This window comes from Centrocercus urophasianus, unplaced genomic scaffold (assembly GCF_019232065.1).
Source record: "Centrocercus urophasianus isolate 14NV4802_14NV808 unplaced genomic scaffold, USGS_Curo_1.0 seq_10, whole genome shotgun sequence".
NCBI classification, from domain to species: Eukaryota; Metazoa; Chordata; class Aves; order Galliformes; family Phasianidae; genus Centrocercus; species Centrocercus urophasianus.
This window is the reverse complement of record NW_024884142.1, coordinates 47,873,081-47,895,070: the sequence shown is the minus strand read 5'-3', so window position 1 is coordinate 47,895,070 and position 21,990 is coordinate 47,873,081. Positions and strand designations below refer to the sequence as shown.

Sequence of the window (21,990 nt, the reverse complement as noted above, 5' to 3'; positions counted from 1 at the left end):
TGCAAAATTTTGTGTGACATAACAGAAAATATGCAGGTGCCCTGGCCAACTCAAGGCTGTGTTTAGTTTCAGTTCTAGGTAAATTCAAATGTTTCTCACGTTTCCTGTAGAGTTTCACATGGATAAAATATTTTACATTAATTGTTCTTGATGAGAAAGCAGTGTAACTGTTTCTTCAGCGGTTGTCAGTATTGTAGAAGAGATGGAAGCAAGTGATCCTTTCGTGTTTGTCACTTGCTGTTAGCAGTTTCAGTTCTAACACATAGCTTTAGTGAATTTATCACTAAAGAAAAAAATGTCTTAGAACTTGTTTTTTCCCCAGGGTCACTTAAAATGCAGCACACTTTGAGCTGAAAAATCAAAACTCACACGTATCTATAGCCAGATTAGAAAAGAATATAAAAAAGGAAACATTGAGTATATTTAAATAAAATAATGAATCCTTTTCAGTGTTCCTGATGATACCCAGTCTACAACATTTGCTACACGTAACATATTTTTTATATTGCTGGTCTGACTAAGATTTCAGCAAAAATTTGTCTTCTATCCAAACAGCTGAGTGCTGATGCCTTAGGCACGTCCACAAAAGTCCTCTCCAACCTCTACGTGTATAGCTGTAGAATAATAATATATTTACACATCCTATTCTCTGTTGCTCGTATAAAAATTTACTGGAGATGCTATCCCATGTGAATAAAAGTCACTAACAGTTTAATCATAATACAGCCTGTAGAATATATAAAAATGTATGGAAGAAAGCATCATCTGTAATGAAGGAAACAAGGCAAAAGATGATGGTGCAGATATTGTTAGAAAAACATAGGACGAACTCATAGTTGCTGTTAGATAAGTTACCTTCTGTGCTATCTGCTCATAGTGGTTTTACCTATAAAATGTTACAGTGGCATTAATGCTACTTAATAAATAAGTTACATCCAACTTACCTCAATGTGAAAATCGTTAATTAGATATATCATTTAATCAGTCTTTAACTATCATGAAAATCTGGTGTGAAGTGCAACAAGATAATGTTGCATTTAACTTGATCACTGTCAGTCTTTCAAAATCAAAATGAGTCTATTTAATGGAAAACAGCCACAAGAATGAAGACAAAGTAAATAGTAGTATTCTACAGTAACAGTAATGTTCTTCTACAGCCTTAAAAAAAAAAAAAAAAAAAAAAAAAAAAAAAAAAAAAAAGAAGCTATGATGCATTAAAACTAAGATGAAGTCCTGCCTATCACTACGAGAAATCCCAGTGTCTCACCTCTGAAACATGATTGTTTCTGAGATAGACTGCAAAATTCTAGGTGACAGAGAGATGGAGCCACATCAGTGGAACTTGGGTCTCTTTGTAAGAGCAGCCTCTGGTTTAGTATGGTTTGGTACCATTGCTGTTACTCCCCAAAAATTAAGTAATATTAGGTAATTTTTTCAAAACAGTTTAGTCGTAGAAGATGCAGCAAGTCTACATGGTTAAAGGAAAAATCCCAGTACCCAGGCACTACTGGGAGATTTAAACACTTATAGCAGTAACACAATAGAATAGCTGAGGTGCTCAGTAGATGTCTGCTTCTATTTATGTCTTTCTTTCGTCAGCTTCACACTCTCCACCCCCACTTGCATTACTCCTCTTCCACAGAATAAATGGAATATTTCACCCATGAATAACAGTGTTCTTTCTCTAACCAAAAAAAAACTGCTTCACAATGCCTTCACACCCGCAGCATTTATAAATTGCAGATCCCATAGCCATGGAAGGAAAATAATAAGCACACTTTGCAGGTGAGATGTCTGTAGGTTAGAAGCAAAATGTACTGTTAAAACCTATTGGATTTTATCATTACAAAGTGTGTAGTTTCCCCAGACTTATGCTCCTACAGCCCATGGTCATAGCAAAACTATTTCCGTGGCAGTAAAGCTATCTAGAGGGCATATTGTAAACGCATTTACTTTTATAGTTTGTTGCCAGCTTGGTAATCCATGTTTGTAAGAAATTGCGGAAGTGGTTTTAAAGGTTTCAGAAATATCCAGACCAGAGAACTGGACCTAGAGGGTCTGCCCCCATTTTCTGCCATTAAATGAATTGGCAGACGGATAAGACCTTGTATCATGAACATAACTAGTACTTTCACAACTGATGTTATTGTCATTCCTTCACCATCCTTGTTTCATCAAAACTTTTCCTCTCCCTCTCCAAACTTTTCCTCTCCCTCTCTGTATCTGCTCACTATTTACTTACTATGAAGCACTGGGGTATCCATTAGGAGACCTTCAAAGACTCAATTCATGCAAAATGTATTTTTTAAAAGCATTAACATAATGGCAGCTACATACCTGAGTAATGCAAGCAAGAGACTTTGTTGATGAGTTGCTTTTGCTACTTCTGTCATCACTAACTTTTTCATCTGAATTTATTGTGAAGTAAAGTATGAGTCTTGCGCAAAACAAGATAACATTGGCTCATTTCAAGTTCCTTACATTCGAGGGTTGACACAGGACAGTAGTATTAAGGTGCTGAAAAGATCTTGGATCTCTTTTTTTTTAAACTACCCAAAATTTATTTTTCTTTACTTCTTCTGGACCTTCTAGCTACCACCGTAGGATTTTTCCAGTGTTGTATTGTATTACAATGAGCACCCAGGAGCTTTAAAGAGAAGAAGATGAGGCAGAAGAGTTAGCAATCAACTGGGAGAGAGATCAAGCCCTATAGTCTACAACAGTTCTTTGGGGCCCTTATTAAAGATAGTCACTCATACCAAATAGGAATAGAGCTCTATGAATTAAAACTGAAAGATGAAAATGCTAATCTATATGCACAACAGCTATGTGTGCTGTGCTGATGTGTGAATGTATGCATGTACACACAGAACAGAGAATATATAAAAATTAATGAACATAATATATATGATATACCTACACATAATACATGCTAAAATTTTTGGATCTGTATCCATATGCATGGAATATTTGTCTGTAAAATGTAAGCTGCATTTGGAAACTAATTGTTTTTTCACTATTATACTGCATCTCACATGGGAAGAGACAACCTTATCCTAGAGAGCTGCAACGGATATGAACAATGTTTAAATCCACACAGAGTCTTAAGACATAAGGAATTTAGATTCTAAATCAGTAAGCACTGTAAAAAAGCAAAACAGTAAGAAAAATGAGAGCTGCTGAAACATTAATGGATAAGTAATAAAACCCAGTACCTTTGCTTTGCTTTATCACTGTTTTGTATCTTGGCACACTACCCCAACTAACTGTTGTGTGCACCAGCAGCCCATGAGTTTTCTCCTGCAAGGAAATGCCATACAAAACTGATAATAGACATAAAACAGCCTGTCAGTATACAAAGAGGTGAATCACAGCCCCATGAGAGTTGCAAAAGATTTGTGTGGGAAGAGTTTACTTTTCTCTGGGCTCTATCATGGTTTGTGAAGGTACCTCTGCTGAGAAGAATCTGGGAAAGACTAGGAGCTGGTTAGTGGGTCAGATATTTTAATGTCTCATGGGACTTTCAGAAGCACCAGATCCAAAGTGATCATATAACTTTCAGAAGCCTGAAGTCACCACTGTCAGCCTACCAGTTCCCTTTTGATGTTGCCATTCTTCCAGAACAAATGCTTTGAACCTTAGCATAACACTGACCCCAAACCACACAAATTCTATGACCAGTGATGAGTGTGCAGTTCTATTGTTAGAAGCAAACCACTTAAAAATACCAAAACGTGTATTTTACACGTACTTTTAGATGTCTTCTGTGTGAACAGAAAAGTTGTCTTTAGTATTTCCTCTTCTTTTTTTAAGTCTCTAGTCAACAGAAAGGTCTTGGGTAATTTTTATCTTAGAGAGGAGTGTGTTTTACAAAAGTGTCTATTAACACTGGTTCTTTCCCTTGGTGGGCCTAGAAGTTCTGGGCGCAGTGTGCTCCCTGAATTAGTTATGATGTCACTGACACTTCTAAAAGGGTATTTTTCTGTCCATTTTTTAGGTGTCAATGACATCATCATCTGTAGCAACAGAACCCTAAAATTTAAGCCTTGTTATGTAAATTGAAGAAAAGTTGTTTGAATAAATATTTTGCTTTAAAATGAAATGCTTAGTCTAGACACAGATTCTGTTAATGATTTGAGATCACAAAGGTTCTGCATGCAGGAGTATTGCTGTTAACTTTTAAGAGAAAAGAAAAACATTCAAGGTCATAAAATTCTCTTTACCTAACTAAAAACAAGAACAGTTTCTCAAACTGTATGTAGTTAGTTGCAGAAAAAGCCTTCTAACTACATTATAAGGCAGACCACTTGCTGTATTCACGTTTATCAAATTCACCTCTGACATCATTGGAGCCATGGCAGAACAAAGTAAATGAAAAGCAAAAATTGGGTTCTATTTCATGAACACTGTGTTTTCAAAATACACTATACTTAACCTAACCCAATCTTCCATCTTGATCTAAGTGATCATAATATCTTCAGAAAAATCCTAAATTGTTTTAAAATATCATATTAACAATTAGGTTAACTCGCACTATTTGTAGACTAAAGCTTTATATACGGCACAATATATTTACAGAGTTTATTTATTTATTTACATAAATACTTTGTCTATCTTCATTTCTGCATGGAGAGCATTATCTAGTATCCATTCCTTCCAGTGGAAACCAAAGCAAAGTATCAAAATATCTAGATGAAGCCATTCCAAGATAAGACCATCTCTGAGGTACGTAGCTCTGATGGAGCAAATAGCTGCAATCAGAATTCTAGATTTGAAAAGTGGATAGTTTCATCTGGGGCAGGAAAACTGTAAAAATCACATTTTTCTTTCTCCTTTCACTGAGGACTATGTTAAAGTATAAAAATGTGGAGCTCCATTTTTTATGACAGGGTTACTAGGTCCACTTTAATCACAAATTTTTGAAAGCATCTATTAAGGAGATTAAATGTAATCCCACAGTTTTCAGTAGAAGGTGCAGTGCATTAGATTCTGTTTCCACATGGAAGCTGCAGGAATGTGTGCCTGTGTTCACACTGCTAATTTATTCATGAAGAGTTTAGAGTAATAGTCACACATAAACCTCTCTAGGAGTGGAATGCAGCAACCTGATGGATAAAGAGTTAAGTTAGAAAGTGGGAAATAAGGGTTAAAATCCTCCCAGATAAAGCAGGGAATTTACCCTTGGTCATGATATTTTTGGTAAACGCTCAAACCACAGAATCATGTTTTAAAGGTAACAAGAAAATGGTTGGTAGTTCTCTTACAGCTATTCCAAAGAAGTCTACAAAAATGTTACTACATTTTATGGGTGACTGTTTCTTACCACTGTTCTTTAGCAGTGACTTTACGTAGGTTATTTTAACAGGCCTCTTAAGTTGCTGAGTGGAGGTCTCTAGGATGCCAGGCTTGCCTAAATGTCAAGATGGAAATGGGCAGCTCAGGTTTTTTTGTTTGTTTGTTTGATTGTTTGTTTGTTTGTTTTTTTTAATATATATGCAGAAACAATGTTTTCAAGTGAATAGCCATCTTTTTAACATGCCTCCAGGACTAGCTCCAAGGCAGTTCTTAGAATACCCATACTGCACACATAGTGATTTATACTTTCACTCGAGTCTTTCTTTAAGTGCCTAAGCTCTTGTGTAGATGAACAAGTATCATGGTACTACCACTGCTTGAATACAAACCCCATTTTTGACAGTCCTTATTTTAAGCTGGTACAAAGTGACACCTACTGTCCCTCCATACTGGTATTATTATCATCAGGAATTTATTTGCTTTATTTTTGTCTAACAATGAAGCTTATATTTGGCTAGAAGCATCCTGAAAATAAGAAATAAAACAAAACAGATATGATTATCTCAAAAACATCTTTGTACGCTAGCCTCACTAGCCTTATGTATTACCAGTGTTCATGGATATCCTCACAGCAACTTCATACTGTAAAGGCTCTGGAAGTTGATTGATTGTTCCCAAACTACTACATAGTTTGAGTTGATTAACCACATATATTTTTTTGCCAGTATGTCTGGCTACTTTTTAGAAGGTAGATTGCTGGCCATATTACAGAAACAGATTTTTTAAGGATTGGAATCAGACTAGGCAGTAAAAGGTTCAGTTGCAAATTCATAGGTGATCTTAAAATTTCATTTGACATTAAAAAAAACAACTTTGCAGTGGAGAAATAAGAACCTGGATTCTATTTAAAATGACACCTCCACTTGCAATTCTTTATATTTTTTAAAAATTTTATTTTTTTGAGCTTTAACATAAGCCCTCTAAGGGACAGTGCTCACTGAAACTTCTGGTATTTTCCCCTGTTCATTCGAGAGTCTCTTCCTAGGAATGAAGTAACATCCTGTCTTTTTAAAAGCAGAAAAATATCTGTTCAAAATGTCTTAACATTAAAAGATCTTTTGTCCTTTCCTTTGGCTTTTTCGGTTTTTAATGAATTGTTTATATATCTCTGTGGTTTAAAAAGACAGATGTATTTTATGTAATCTTCCATGTAAGCTTTTTTCATTTCTGTTATAAATTGCTTTTCCATATTTTAAAATGTCATTGTGTTTTCAGGGGAAAATGACCCAAAAAATTGTGAGCAGTTACTTGTTGCCCACCATGAACTTTCAGATAAAGTGGGTATAAATTGCAGAAGGTAATAAAATCCCAACTTATAAATAAGCCACGATTTTATTGTAGAAATGGCAATTAAAACTGTGTTGTTCTGTTTTATTTTTACTTTAAAACTGTAATATATGAGTTTCATTTGGATAACAGCTAAATACTTAACAGCACGCTCTCTGTTTTGCTCAAAGGGCAAATCTAAGTATTGAAGTTACAGACCCCAGGCTGCTCAGAGATACAATGATGAACGGCCTCCTTACAGCGGAGGGCTTCCGGAGTCCACCAGGACAGGCTGTAACCTATACATTATAAACTCATAAGGAACAATGTAAGACAGAGATGCCAAAACTGTGAATTTTGTAACTGAATAGCAACAATTTAAGCCCATATGCGGGGCTGTATGTCATAGATTTCAGCTTTCTGAAGTGCAAGCCTGACCAAATTGATGTCCCAATTTTTCATTTCTATAAAGCTTTCCTCATTTTACCACCAGATATGCTTTTAACTCTTATGAGTTTGGACACCATTCAAGCACAGCCCTAACAGCATCTCAAGGTTTATTTTGAAAACAAACAAAACATAAAGCAATTGTTTTGGTGATTTAAACAGTTGTGCAAATGTGTACTTCTATCTGTTGATTTGGAGCTCCAGTAAACATGAAAGTTGCTAGACTGGTGGCTGAGGCCCCAAATCTGAATTAAAAATTCCCAAGCATTTCACACAGAGAAAGATTTGTACTGTTACAAACTGATATGGGAAATTGTTACTATACACATCATAAGTATACTCTTGAATAAAGAATGTATATGTATTTGTTGTTGGGGAAAAAAATAAAAGTCTTGTGTCTGTGAAGTTACACAATGCAAAATAAAGGAAACCAATGGCAGACTTTGCAGTTGGTGCAGAGAGAATATGGTGGCTGCACAACAGTGGTTAAAAGCTGTAAGATGTTTGCAGTTTTGTGGACACTGTTCAAATTCTGCTCCTGTTTACATTGTTTTTAAATTGGACATGGTCAAATAGCTCAGCCATAATTGATTTTACTTCTGTCTGCACAGAGCTTAAATATCGTTTAGGTTTCACTGTTTTCATTTACACAAATCTGTATGTTATCACACAGATAGACAAAAAAGTCATTCTTCCCAGGACTGCTTAGCAGCAAAGGCACTTAAAAGTATCAGAAGAAAGGCAGAAAAAATGGACAAGATGGAACTGAACTAGTGGGTGGCAACTCTGCCCATGACAGGGGAGCTGGAACTAGATGGTCTTTAAGGTCCTTTCCAACCCAAACCACTCTGAGAATCCATAGGAAGGGAAGAGAGTGGAAAAAGTAAGCAAAAAAACTTTTTAAGGCAAAATAGGTAAAGAGAGTTTGAATTATTTAACTGCAGGCTAGATTTATTCTAGCACTTTATTTGATATAATTTGCCAAAATCCATTATTAATTATCCTACTGTGTTGATTTCGATAAAGTAATATGAAGGGGTCAAATTAGATCTGGTATATTACAGTATCCAGTATACAGAGACAGACCTAGTCTGTACAGATATGCATTATGGAAGTCTACCAATTTACTGTTAATATCTATTTATGGAACCTTTTCCTTTTCGTTCTGGTTTGCTGTTTTTTTTTTTTTTTTTTTTTTTTTTTTGTTTTTTTGCCTTTTTTTTTTTTTTTTTTTTGCTTTGGAAAAACAGTTTTTTGTAAGAATAACTCTTTTGTGCTCATGAGTTTTGGAAGTAATCCCAAGTTTTAAAACTATCAAGTAGCCATATGGAAACTGCTGAGATAAAGAGCCAGGAGATAAAACATACTATAGTAAGATAAGTTCTAATATCACTATCACTTTACAGAAGTACTTAATCAAAAGACAGCATAGCATGAAGACAAGAGACCTCTTTGATTCCCTAGTACATGTATAATAAGATATACTGGTATGCTATAAAGTGCTACATGAAGTGCTTTGTTTAGTTCTACCCTTTAAGCATATAAATATACTTTTCTGAGTATGCTGACCACATATGACATTTCACATAGTTGTTATTAGATTAGCAAAATGCTATTGTTTAAATACATATCAACTGTATTATTTTTCTTGATAATTACACGCAAAGATTAGATTCTGCTCTTGACTATTCAGATTCCACATGACCAGTGTGCTAGTGCATCTTAAGGCAGAACTTAGTTTTCCACATAGTATGCTAATGAAAAATGTTCAGAACATTTCAAATAAATTAAAATATAATAACAGTCATTACTTTTTCTTTATTTCTACTGTAATTGTGAGAAATGGACAGATTTAATAGAAACAGATCTGCAGATAAGTAGTTTGCAGTTTTGTGATGGAATTTTCAGTTTTCCACACACAAGTTTTAGTGATTTTAAAAAGAATAATGTGTTTTTGAATCCTATTATATCACTTTTATTCATTGAAATTGTCCCCAGGGATAATGTTACATGAGTTACATAGAGGGGTTGGCCCACCTGGAGGAAACTGGGGCCTGTTCTCCTAACAGAGAGAGGAGTTCTGGAATATAGCAAGGCCACACATTATGTTCACATCCCTTAATTGAAACTTAGTTCCATAAGGCTGTCATACGTGTGAGGAGAGTAGAAGAAATACAGCTTCCTTTACTGTTCATGTCTTCACAGCAAGCACAGCTGGTTGCATTTCTTTGCTTCTAATCCCTACTGTCCAGATGTGGTCCCACTCTTGTTCTCAAACCACACAATCATGGTAGCGTGGCACGGTGTTGGAACTGATAAACTCCAACATCCTGTTCCTTGATGCTAGCACATACATTGAAGAATTCCTCCCCATTTATTTTATAGAATGATGCTAGAAAATTCTATCTGCTTGCACCGGGTGTTGGGAGCAAAACATTTGGCCCATAGGTAGATGATAATATATAAAAGTAATGTAAAACTGGAAAGTCTAATTGCCTTTCTTGTTACTCATTCATCACTCAAAATACCTGAGCTGTTTTGGTTTTCTTGTAAGAAAACATGAAATTATTACTTGTTTGGGGTTGGGGATTTTTTTTCATTTTCTCATAGTGGGTTTATTGTCTCTGAAGACACAAGAGCAAAAATTAAAAGGCACCAAACCATGGATTTTAGGAGCTTTGAGGATAGAACTCAGAGGGATATTGCAGTTAAAAAGTGAATTACTCTGTAAAACATAGTGAATCCATTACTTTTAAAAACACAGAAGACTGAGGAACAAGTTCCTTAGAGACCAGAGCTGTAGAATCAAATAAGGATATGTTATTGACTGCTATACTCAAGCATATGCTAATCAGACTATGTGTATTTTAAAATCCATTTACAGTTTAATTTATGACCAATTGCACTACTTGTTTGGTATTTAAAGGTGTCACAGACAGTTTGGACGGATTCCAAAAAGCAAGAAATATTTTCGTCTTTCTCTAAGAACCAAGCAATATGCTTTCCTTTCCTTGATGAAAGATCCTGGCTCAGCAGGCAGAGCTCACAAAATGTATATATGTCTGAAATATAAGAAGCTTGCATAGACAAAGGAAAAGCCAAAAATGAAATAAAGAAAAGCCAGCAAGCCTGATGACAAGCTGGCACGTTCAAATTCAAAGCTCAAATTCAATGTGAATCACAACCATGTGAATCTTATTCTGTTTCAGAACTGAAGCAAAGCTCAGACCTTGCGTACAGAACAATTCCGCCTTGATTTGCACATGTAAGTAGACATACTGCAGTCAGTGGGATTGCTCACTCATGCATAGAGCTAGCTATATGTGGGCTAGATTACCTGTGTAATGCCCAGGAAAAGCTGACTTTCTTTTTAGCTGGTTGCAGTCATGACTCTTTTCATAGAGTCACCAGCATTAGAAAAGACCTCCAAGATCATCCAGTCCAACCATCCACCTATCACCAGTATTTCCTCACTAATCCGTGTCCCTTACTGCACCTAAACAAACACCTCCAGGGATAGTGACTCAAACACCTCTCCAGGCAGGCTGTTCCAGCACCTGACCACTTTTAGAAAAAAATTCTTCCTAATATCAAACCTGAAAATTATTATTATTCTGTTTTGCTGCAAAGGCTACCAACAGGAAGGAGTTTTGGATATGATGAAAAAAATATTTCCTATGAAAATAGAAGTTGGACAGATTTCTCAGCAGCACAAAAACTACTTTTACAGTCCTCGAAAATACATGATTGTTTCTAAAGACTTGAGGGAAGGATTTCAGTAGAAACGGGCACCCATGGTTTCAGTGTCTGCCTGCTCTGGAAGCTTTGAGGGCATGGGGGCCAGCAGAGGGAGAGGTAGGAACAGATTGTAATAATAAAGCCACATAATAGTTTAACACGTGGAGTTTAACATTAAATAAAGACTGCCCAAATTCCTACCTGTGAATGCTTAGTCTGGTGTTTGTTACACTTGTAAGTGTGAAAGAAAAGCCACAAGCATTCATCATGATTGTCAGTAAGGCCCCCTTCTGCACCTCTCCCATGCTGTCTACTTCCATCCCTGCTTTTCAGAGCTGTCAACATCTGAGCTTGCTTCAATTTCTGGCCATTAGTATGGTACAGGATTGTTTTACACAGCCTGCCCAAGAACAGCAGCTTGATTTGAGTAGAGAAGGTTAGGAACTGTGACTGTTCTCAGCCCTTAGAACATTCTGAGTTCCTCTGAGATTCATATGCTTTAAGATAGCACAACCAAAACATATTGAGCCTTTTGCATGCATTGTCCTCAATCAAGCACTGGTATTCTTGAGAACGCCACTTTCCAGCAACTAGCATGCCCTGCAGCTGACCTAAACCAGAGAAGGTGCTCTGAACTGAAGTCACAAGTCCCCTTTTCTCCTTATTAAGAATTTGATAAAAGAACTCTCTCGTGTTCCTTAAAATGATTAATCTGTGTTTACATTTTACCATAATCTATGCTCTTTCTTCTTGGAATTCACTCTTTTTGTTTCTTGTATTTTACCCCGCTACAGATTATCACAGTCTAATCAGTGATGCTTTCTACATTTTTTCTACACTTGATTGTATACTTAAATATGAAATACAGTTCTAAGTCTATCAGCAGGGGGAGTGCTTTAGGAATTAAGTTATTAATCATTATTTTTCAACCCAAAAGCTAGGTATTCACAGAGAAAGTGCCTTTTGACCATCTGAAAGCGCTGAGCTGAGAAAGATGATTATGTCACACAGACATAAGAGAGATAGGAGTAACTATGGGGGGAGAAGACAGGTTTGTGAAAAGGATTTTAGGAGCATCCAGAGGTGATGGGGATTCAGCTGAATTCTGTCACATTGCTTTGAAATGAAATGCAAAAAAAACACAGCAGTACGTGTGCCTTTAACTTCTCCATTATTTCTGAGGTGTATTTCATAGCAGATGGGGGACATCAGATGCCTCTCTCTCTCCAAAGCTTAAGCATCCTGCAGTGCAAGGTGCTACTCAGCCATTCCCAAGGCCATGCTGTCCCACACAGCTACCCACATCCACGTGGCAGCATCTTCTGCCCTGGTGCCCCAACATGGTGAAGCTCAGCCCAATACCTGCAGTGTGGATCTTCCGCCAACAGCTGCATGCAAGGAGGGGTTTGGGTTTGCCATAAACTCCTCCAAACAAAGCCTCAAAACCTGAGCAGAGCTTCTCATGTTTCCTGGATCAGTGGAGGAAGATACAGCAATGGTTGTGTCTCCTTGTAATGCTATAATGGGATGATAATAGCAGGGTGACAAAGTCTTTAGCTACAGCAAATGAGAACTAACCCAAATGCAGCAGCCACAGATACTGAAATGAGAGAAAAGAGATGCTTACCTTTTTAAACCCACAGATATGCGGGAATCTCCAGCAAGAGATGCCCTCACCTCCACAGCCAGCCCTTAAATGAGGTCTGGGAAGGGGTGGGTCCTGGCTCCTTGGATGTCCCTGCCTTCCCACCAGGTGCTCAAGCACTGTTTCAGGCCATGAGTTAGCATTTCCACTACATTCCGATTCATACGTTTGTTTCCAGGCCCATCACTCAAAAAAAAGATAATTATCATTTTAAAAAATCAGCATTGATGCTGCTTTCATACTTTAGATTCATTGCAGAACTTGTGAATAAAGGAAGGAACCAGTTAATACTTATCCTGATTGTAATTTCTGTGATGGAGCCAGGAAAGGAACAATATCTTTAAGATTATAAAGGGAAAATGACACGGCCTCAATCATTGTCAAACTGAACTCCATTCACAGCTAGGGATTTCTTGTATTTTACAATCAGCAACCTGCCCTGAGGAATCTTCATCACCAATCTATTTTTAATTATTATGATTGCTTTCAAATTACTTCATTTGCAGCTCCAGTTCTTATACTTCCCCTGTTGATATTTCATAGCCTTAAGTCATACGACTTCATTGCCATTGGCTTTGTTTGGCAATTATGCAAATAAAAAGTGTGCCTTAACCCTCCAGCGTGCTTTGTGTATGTCATCACCACACAAAAGCAGGCATTGTCCACATTTTGGAGAAGATCTGATGGTGAAAATGGCTATAAATGTAGCCAGTATTTCAGAGGTCGAATTGGATGCATAAAGTTGCATAAAGAAAACTAAATGAGATATTTTAAGGCTTCTTAGGTCTGGTTTTTGTTTGTTTGTTTGTTTGTTGTTTGTTTGTTTTTTGTTTTTTGTTTTTTTTTTAAAGCAATCAAGGCCTCACCTTCCTTTCAATATCTGACCTTAGAATGTTATGATAGGAATTTTTGGAGTCTCAAGTCACTAAAGTTTTTGAGGTAATCAGACTGCACACACATTTCCACTACAAACACATACATCCATTTAACTTTCTCTAATATTTTGAAATATACTGTAGGCTACTAGAGATTTTCAATAGTCCTTTAACCTATGCAGATAAACTATGAAAAGTATAACCTTTATAGACCACATCCAACTCTGACTGGAATGTGTATTGTGGTTCCAAAGAAAAGCTGCTAGTTATTGTGGTATAGATTACATTCTTGACTCATCTATAAGGACTTACAGACACCCATGCATTTATTTTTCACCGGTGTTAGTCATATACAACAGGAGAAATTTCACTATTATTTCATTGCTCTTCCTCTGTTGGGAGCTCACATTTTCTCCTGCTCACCTACATGTGATCTTGGGAAAGAAACAAAACTGAAAATGTTGGAGTTGCACAAATTCCCAGAGAAATCTACTATAGCACTGCCAATCCACCAGAGAAGCTTGCTTTGAATAAAATGGGATCATTTTATACAGATCTATCTACAACAAAATTTCCCCGGATGCTGTAAAAAGATATCATGAGGCTTTCGATTCAGAGTTCACGATCCCATTTTGCATGCAGATTACTGAAGGGTTGTTGCTGAGGCTTCACTCTAGTTCCTATTTATACAGATAAATCACATGCTCTTTGTGGAATCTGGTCTCTTATCCCTTCCAGTAACTACTTGTATTGAGTAGGACTAAAATGAGACTTTCTACAGAGCAAGAACATGAGAGTAAGAGGTGGGGGCAAGAAATGACTTTTTTTTTTTTTTTTTTTTTTTTTAAAAAACACTTTACACTACTTTCTTTCCCTCTAAACCAAACCCAGGGTTGGAAGGGACTTTAACAATCATCTAGTTCCAAACCCCAGCTGTGGGCAGGGCTGCCACCCACCAAATCAGGCTGCCCAGGGCCTCATCCTACCTGGCCCTAATACCTCCAGGAATGGGGCATCTGTTTGTGGAGCCTGTGCCAGTGCCTCTCCACTCCCTGAGTGTTCATCTCATTCTTGGAGGGGAATGTTCAATGAGAGAGTCACAAGTATCTTTGCAGCCTTTCCAGTCAAGGCATTTTGTGAAATGCTGAGTCCAATTCTGATGGCAGCGTCAACACATACTGACATCTGCACAATATAAAAATATATGAATTTGGAACAATTTCCAAAACCATTCTGATTCTCTATTCCTTATTTATTTTCCGGCTTCTTTTTATCATGTTTGCATTTTGCTACAAATGCAACATTTCTTATCCACCATATTTTCCCCCAATACCCTACTCTGCTCAGGAGGATCATGCCTTTCTAAAAAAAAGAAATGTATATTCTGATCACATAGAAAGAAAGTGGTGTCCCAAACTGATGAAATTAAGTCCAAATTCTTCTGCCAAAAATGTCTAAGTCCTTTGTTTCACTGCTGATACCTCTGAAAATAAGGATTATAAAAAAAAACAAAAAACAGATACTTGCTCAAGGGAACCATACTTTCTCCCCTTTTATGCTAGGAAGTTGATGTAAGGTCACCAGCTCATGTTAGAAGTGTAATTATTTGTGTGGAGTCTGCACAGAAATACAGAAGTGACTTTGAGATTAGCTATGCCTCTAGTGAAGTTCTGTAGGCATAATGTCAGAGATTAACTGAATCTTCAGGACTCAAATTTATTCTAATGCAGTGTCTAGCATAACAGGAGTAGCATTCATGCCTTGAAAGTCTAGGGCCACAGTCTCTGGTGTGTCTGTTGGTCATGTATTAGAGTTATCTTTTCCCAAGCAAGCATGGTGATTTTCATTCCCCTGGAGGAGTATTGAATATTATCAGTTTAAATGTGGTTTTATGGTTAATAAGTACTCTTCACACTGCTGGTAAAAGCCCCCCAGGGCCTGACAAAGATCATTCTTTGATTTAAAAGAATCTCATAAAAGTAGATTGGTAGTTCTGATCACATAGACAGATGTGCATAGTCCTAACACTCCTTACTCCCTGTCGATTCTCATTGTGCACTTAAGGAGTTTAATAATATGAACCTCACTAATCATCACAATGTCAGCTCAGGTCATACTGCCCTACAGACTGAAGTAGGAGTCCCTGAGTTCAGTAGGTAATGAATTCCTGTCATGTTCTGAAGTTTAGAAAAAAAAAACAAAAAAAAAAAAATCCACTGTTTTGCAACAGAAGGGCACAAATCTAATCCTGAAAGACACCATACTTTTGAAAAGGACAGTTATGGCTATGCCTTTTTGTTAGTCATGGAACATCAGCATCGCTGAGGGTGAGGCCCTGTATCCCTATTTATTTCAAACCTTTCAGTTAAGGGGAAAACGCTTCTTTACAAGTTTCAGTTTTCATGTTTAATTTGTGCCACTTAGTTATGCATGCACTTTTCAAAGCAAAACACACCATGGTTCTGAAAAAATCAGATGGTATGTGTTTAGACATAAAGTACTCTGGAGGACTTTACTAACTGGAGTACACATTTTTCCCATCTTCCTAAAATTTCACTGAGTTCCTGCTCTGAGACCATCTTTTTTTCCCTTATAACAGTCAGATAACATTTTCCACTGTCAGAGCTGCTGAATTCCTCTGTCACTATCTCCATCTCTTTATTGTCTAACTCTCCCCAGTTAAGATCATTGGCACATCAAGACTCACCACTGATTGCCAAGATCTTCCCTTAGCATTCTGCTTGCAAGCTTCTAGCTTTATCCAAGGCCACCTGCCAAACCTTATTCCAAGCATAAGTACACAGGCCTCCTCTCAGCTATGAAGTACTCATTGATACTGTTCTCTATTATCAGCTTTCCAGTCCTTCTTTCTCCATCTGGACAGAAACATTCTTTCCTCTTTTCCTTCTCTCTAATTACATGAACCTAAGCTAGCCCGTTTTCCCCATCAATCTTAAGCAGATTTCCATAGTCACCAGTTTTTCCTCTACTATTCTTGACAGTGGTTCTCTTTTTCACTCTCATATTCCAGCAATATTCTCAAGCAGCAGTTTGTGCACTCGGCCAGTGACAAGTAGGCATTGGTTGGTTTAGAAACCATCTCAGATAAAACTCTTCTATGAAGTGGCTCTTACCTTTATAATCATTTAATGTAGTTTGGTATGCCTGCTTTTGAACTTGTGTGTACAGGAAAGTTTCTTTCTTATTTGCTGTAATATTTTATAAGGATTTGTTATGCAGCTTAGAAAATGGCAAAAGCAAATCCTTTCCTAATACACAAAGGCAACAAAGTACAAGAAATACTCTACTCCTTGTCAGGCAGACACCTGGGCTGAACTCAACAAAGCATTCAGCAAGAAAACCTCAGTGTTGGCATATCTGCTTTATTTATTGTGAAGAAAAAGAGAGGGAGCAGTAGTGGGAGAACCAAAACACATGAAAAAACTCAAATTATTGTTTTAAATTATTTGTACATGATTGTAAAAGATTAGCTTGCAGCACCAAATTTACGATGACGTATAGGATGAAAAATTGTCTTCATAGACAGAGATATTCTATTATTTTCTCTATTGCACCACTGTGCAAAAAAGACACCCAAATTCAGCAGACTAAGCTAAGACAGAGTACTTCATATTTTTCACTGCTGTGTTCAAAGGCCAGCAATGGAATTTTCTCCAACTTAGAGCCCATTTGAAAAACAGAGCTGTTTCTTTCCTTGCACATCAGTTCAGATGCCTAAAAAAAATTCTCTTCCAAGCGTGGTGCTTTTAAGTACAGAGAATTCAATTTAAAAACAATACACAGTTTTAAAATACATATTTTTTTAAAAAAAGGCTGTGATGGAAACTGATGTGTGCTTTTTGTCTTAAAGACTATATACAAGATAAACTAAACTCTTCTGATGTAAAAGAAAAGCAAGGAAATAAGTAATATTTACTATGTACTATGTATGTCTTACTAGTAAGAATAGGGAATACTCACTAGCTGTACTCAGCTGAGATTTTGGAAGACACTCTCTGTACGATGTTGCCCTCCTAAGAGCCTACATGGTGGAAAATGTATGTTGTACATGGAAGGGATGAGGATATAAAGGAGGATGCTTCAAAGCTGTAATCCTTGATGCTTCTCCTCACATTTTTGGTAGTTTGGAAATCTGATGATCCTCTAAAGCTGATAAAAAAAAGGTGTTGTTGATCAAATTGCCCAGTACCCTTTCCTTGAGAGACTCAACTGTAAGAAAGGCTTTATGAGGCAACATTTTAGGAAGCTCTTATAGTTTAACTCAGCAGTCAAACACCATAAGCCATTCACTCACTCCCTCAAGTAGGAGGAAGCAAAAAATTAGATAGAAAACACCTATCAAGAGAGAAAAAGAAAACAGAAAAATGCAATTACAATTATACAAATACAACCACAGCACAACTACTCACCATGCACTGACCAATCCCCTGCCAATAGTACAGCAGGTGCTTGCCAACCGATGACTATCAACACACCTTCCCACTAACACCCAACCAAGGAGCAGCAATCAAACTTACCCCTCTTCCCTACAGCTTTATAGCCTTCTGGATAATGTCACGAGGGATGGAATAACCTCTTGCTTAATCCGAACCACCTGCCCTTGCTCTGCCCCTCATCCAGTTGCCAAGCCATAATGGCTGTGGCTCTGGGTGTGGTTCCATCATTCAGTAACAACCTAAAGTGATATCAGCAGTCTCAGATGAAACCGGGGTAGATACAGATCATATATATAGAAGGATATGTTATAGGAATATGTAATAGTTTAGTGCTCCTTGTGTATTTTGTAGCTGTGTAACACATGGCAGCAGATGGGCATTCTGATGAAATGGCATTTGATGTGGAAGTGTGTGTGAAATAATTCTGAAAAAAGAATTTCTCTATACAGAAGAAATGGTGCCTGTTGACATTTACTGATGCTTGCCAAATGTTTATAGAAAACAAAAAGTACATGTGAGCACAGCGAGGCAGTTGGGTAGTGGTGATAGTGGGTCACCTCCACTGGTGCAGATTGTTATGAGTGCAACATACAGAATCCCGTTCATCACTGGTGAAAATGCATAGCTATTACAACAATGGTGACTGTTGAAAAACAGTGTTTTGTAGCTGAGAATTTGCTTTATCAAATCAGGTTATTGTGCTCTCTGTATCTGTTGTAGTTTCCATACAGACAAATAGGAGGCATTACTTTCAGAGCAACCTATACGTATCTACTTTGAAAAATATAGAGAGAAGTAAAGCAGAGATTTCATACAGGGCTACTTTTTTTAGTTATTGCATCTGTGTTCTGCGTCCATGATAAAAAAATAAATTCAATTTCATAGAAAGTTCCCAGGCAGGTTGACTTCCTAACTAGAATTAGTATTATATGAAATACTGCGAGTATCATCAGGATTTTCTTTTTATTCAGTCGTAGAATAATTTAGTCTCCAAAAGTCTTGAGCATTAACTGATGCAAAGGCTCACAGAAACTTGTTGTGATGTAACTAGCTGCTTTGGGCTACATCATCCTGAACATTTCATAAATAATTCCATCATATCTGAGACTCTAGCCATTACTAAGGTGGCACCACCTTGGATTTATGACTCAAAATGTTCAAGAAGTGAAATGTTAACACTTCTGAGAAAAACATGTACATCTTATAGCGCTAACTGTAACACAAGCTGGACACTGGAAGCATTTCCTTCGAACAGTTGGTAGAAGATTAATCCTGAATTATTCCCTGAATCTCAAAGAGTAAAGAGCTTACTCTATGTAAAAATTTTATGTAATTCTATGAATTACCTCTATTATTCTCACACAAGTATGTAATACGTTTTTGAAGCTTGTTTCATTCTTAACTTGTTCTATTCAAAAAGATTTTGATTAAATTTTGTTTCATTCACATATTCATTTCAAAGATGACACATTTTCATTTAACATTTGTAGGAGAATATTTTTGTTGCAGTTTTGGGGGAGAAAATGCTATTTTCACTGTTTTAAGTCAATGCTTCATTTGTCATGTGGAAAATCTAATCTTTATAAAATAAATTTTCTCCAGGAAATGAAGGCTGTAAAGTAAAAGACCCAAAAGTAGGTGATTTTTTGTTACTTCACCTTGATTATTTTCAGGCAAAGAAAATTTGAGGGCAAAGACTGTTTTACCATATGCTCATTTACCATAAGCACAGTAGTGTTTTACAAGGTATCCCTCAGAGAAACTAGGAAATAGAGCATCAGTACTACTTCCACTGAAGAGAATAATAAAACTTTCTCTTTTGGTGCTGGAAGAACTAGTCTTTTTCTTCGTTACTACATTTGAGTTTCACAGGGTTTTTTTTATACTGCATCACCTTGAGAAGAGCTATCTAGGTGTTTCTAGTTTACTTCTTTTCCATATTTACTGCATTGTAAATCTTTGCTGTGATTCCATTTGTGCAGTCATAAACTTAGTGTTTTCTTATACAGAAAGGTTTCCATATTTATACTTATTTTTTGCATGCCATTTATAATTGTTCTGCATATAACACCTAAATGTTTTCTATCAAGGCAGCTTCATCTTTATCTTGAATATAAGAGCTCAGTGATACAGCTGGTGCACAATGAACATAATGGGGTTGTTGACTTCTGTAGTCTGTATATATTTTTTCATGAAGTCCAAGTGCTATCATACAAGCAACATTTGGATGCTACAAGTTAATATTAGGCCATGGTACACTTTTCTTCATAGTGTAATGTAAAAAAGGCATGCTGTAAGTGGATCCACTATATACCTTTCTGTGACATCCTTTTAACTTCATTATGTTGACAATTATGACATGTGCAAAAGCCTACCCCAACTTTGGGTAAGAAATAGGTTTTCTTTTTTTATTTGTTTGGATCTAGGACTATGAAAGAAGTCAAACAAAAGAGTAACTTTTTATCAGTTACAATCAGTCTCAAAATAATCTAAAATCATTGAATGGCTTAGATTGAAAGGGACCTTTACGATCATCTAGTTTCAAACCTCTGCCACTCACTGGATCACTGGATCAGGCTGCCCAGAGCCCCATTCAATCTGTCCATTAATGTCTTCAGGGAAGGGGCAGTGACAGCCTCTTTGGCAGTGTTTTCCTGTGCCTCACCACATTCTGAGTAAAGAATTTCCTCCCAACATCTAATCTAAATCGTCCCTCTTTTAGTTTAAAACTGTTCCTTCTTGTCCTATCATTATCAGATGATGCAAAAAGTCTCCCTCCTGCTTTATAAGCTCCCTTTAGGTATTGGTAGGTCAGTTAGCTGTTCTCCCAGTCTGTATACATATCTGGGATTTTCCTGACCCATACACAGCATCTTGCACCTGGACCTGTTGTGGGTGCACTATTCAAGCCTGTCTAGGTCCCTCTGGATGATATCCCTTCTTTCCATTGTGTCAACAGTACCACTCAGCTTGGTGTCAGCTGCAAACTTACTGAAGGTACACTCGATTCCAATATAAAAAGTTTTTTTTGTGCTTCTGTTTCTGTCAGATCACCTCTCCTGTCATGGCAATGAGAGCTGATGATCCTGAATGGATATGGAGTATAAAGTGGAAACCAGGTGCAAATGACAATCAATATAACCTTCACCAATGACTGTTTGCAATGTTTGCAAAAACACACCAATGAAGTGTTTGCAAAACACTTAGAAATGTTGCAAAAATCCTATGCTGACCTGCCAAGCTGGCACAATTAATTAGTTAACATTTTAAATCACAGCAAATCCAATATGTTATTGCATCCTGACACTTTTCATTAGCAAAATCCAGCAGTCTGATTCTTTCCAAAGGATCCTCTAAAATTTACTAGGTCACTTCTATATCCAGCAAAGGGAATTTGAGATGCTCTGTTCATAAGGTTTGTGCAAACATTTAAGCAGGTTCAACAAGTGGTTGTCACATGGTAATAAAAAAATAGCAATAATACGGCTGGATATTTAGAGACACTGAAAATCAAACTTTGTAAGCTACTTTGACCTTTTTCTGTGAAATGGTTAATAGTATTTGATAAATAGAATGTGATTATGTTACAGCCATAATTGTCATTACAAATTTCAGTTGGAAAAAAAAAAAAAAAAAAAAAAGGTCATATCTGTGCTTCTTTGTGCCTATTAGGTATCTTTTTCTCACTCCTTGAAGCTTGTCTTCAGGAAATACTCATTTGCTGGCCTTTGCATAGCCTTTGCTTATGGAACTGTTTTTCCTTTTGCAATCATTATCATTTCTGGTGTTTTTTGGAGTTACCAAACCCTTGGTCACAGAACTGAAAGTAAAACTGTGGCCCACATACTGTGAGGTCCTGTAGATCATGCAATTTAGCCTAATATAATGCTTACAGCATGGATACCAGTTTACCATGTAGCCTTGAAATTATTTCCAGTCTTGGCTTGCAGAGGGATGCATGGAATATATTTAAGCTTTTCAGTGAAACAGACTGTTCCCACAGCAAGGCAAGCCCATTTTCCTTGCTGACCACAGAAATCCAAATAAGAGCATCTGTGCACCAAAGGTTAGCTCCACACTTATCTCTTGCAAAATATAGAAACAAGGACATAATTATATGATTATTTTGTGATGACTATTACCATTGCTATTTCCTTTAATCATAACTAAATTTTTCCAAAATCAGATATTGTATGATTCAGTATGT

At 36.8% G+C, this 21,990-nt stretch overlaps 1 protein-coding gene across 10 annotated transcripts in view; it reads right to left on the bottom strand.

Annotated features, from left to right (window-relative positions):
• EYA4 (EYA transcriptional coactivator and phosphatase 4) overlaps positions 1–17,840 on the bottom strand; it is a 204,861-nt gene extending 187,021 nt beyond the window's left edge. For all 10 annotated transcript variants that reach the window (XR_006168947.1, XM_042819569.1, XM_042819524.1 and 7 more), the window contains exon 1: positions 17,757–17,840. The gene's annotated coding sequence lies outside the window, so the exon portion shown is untranslated. The remainder of the gene's footprint in view (positions 1–17,756) is intronic.
• Positions 17,841–21,990: the final 4,150 nt, after the last annotated feature.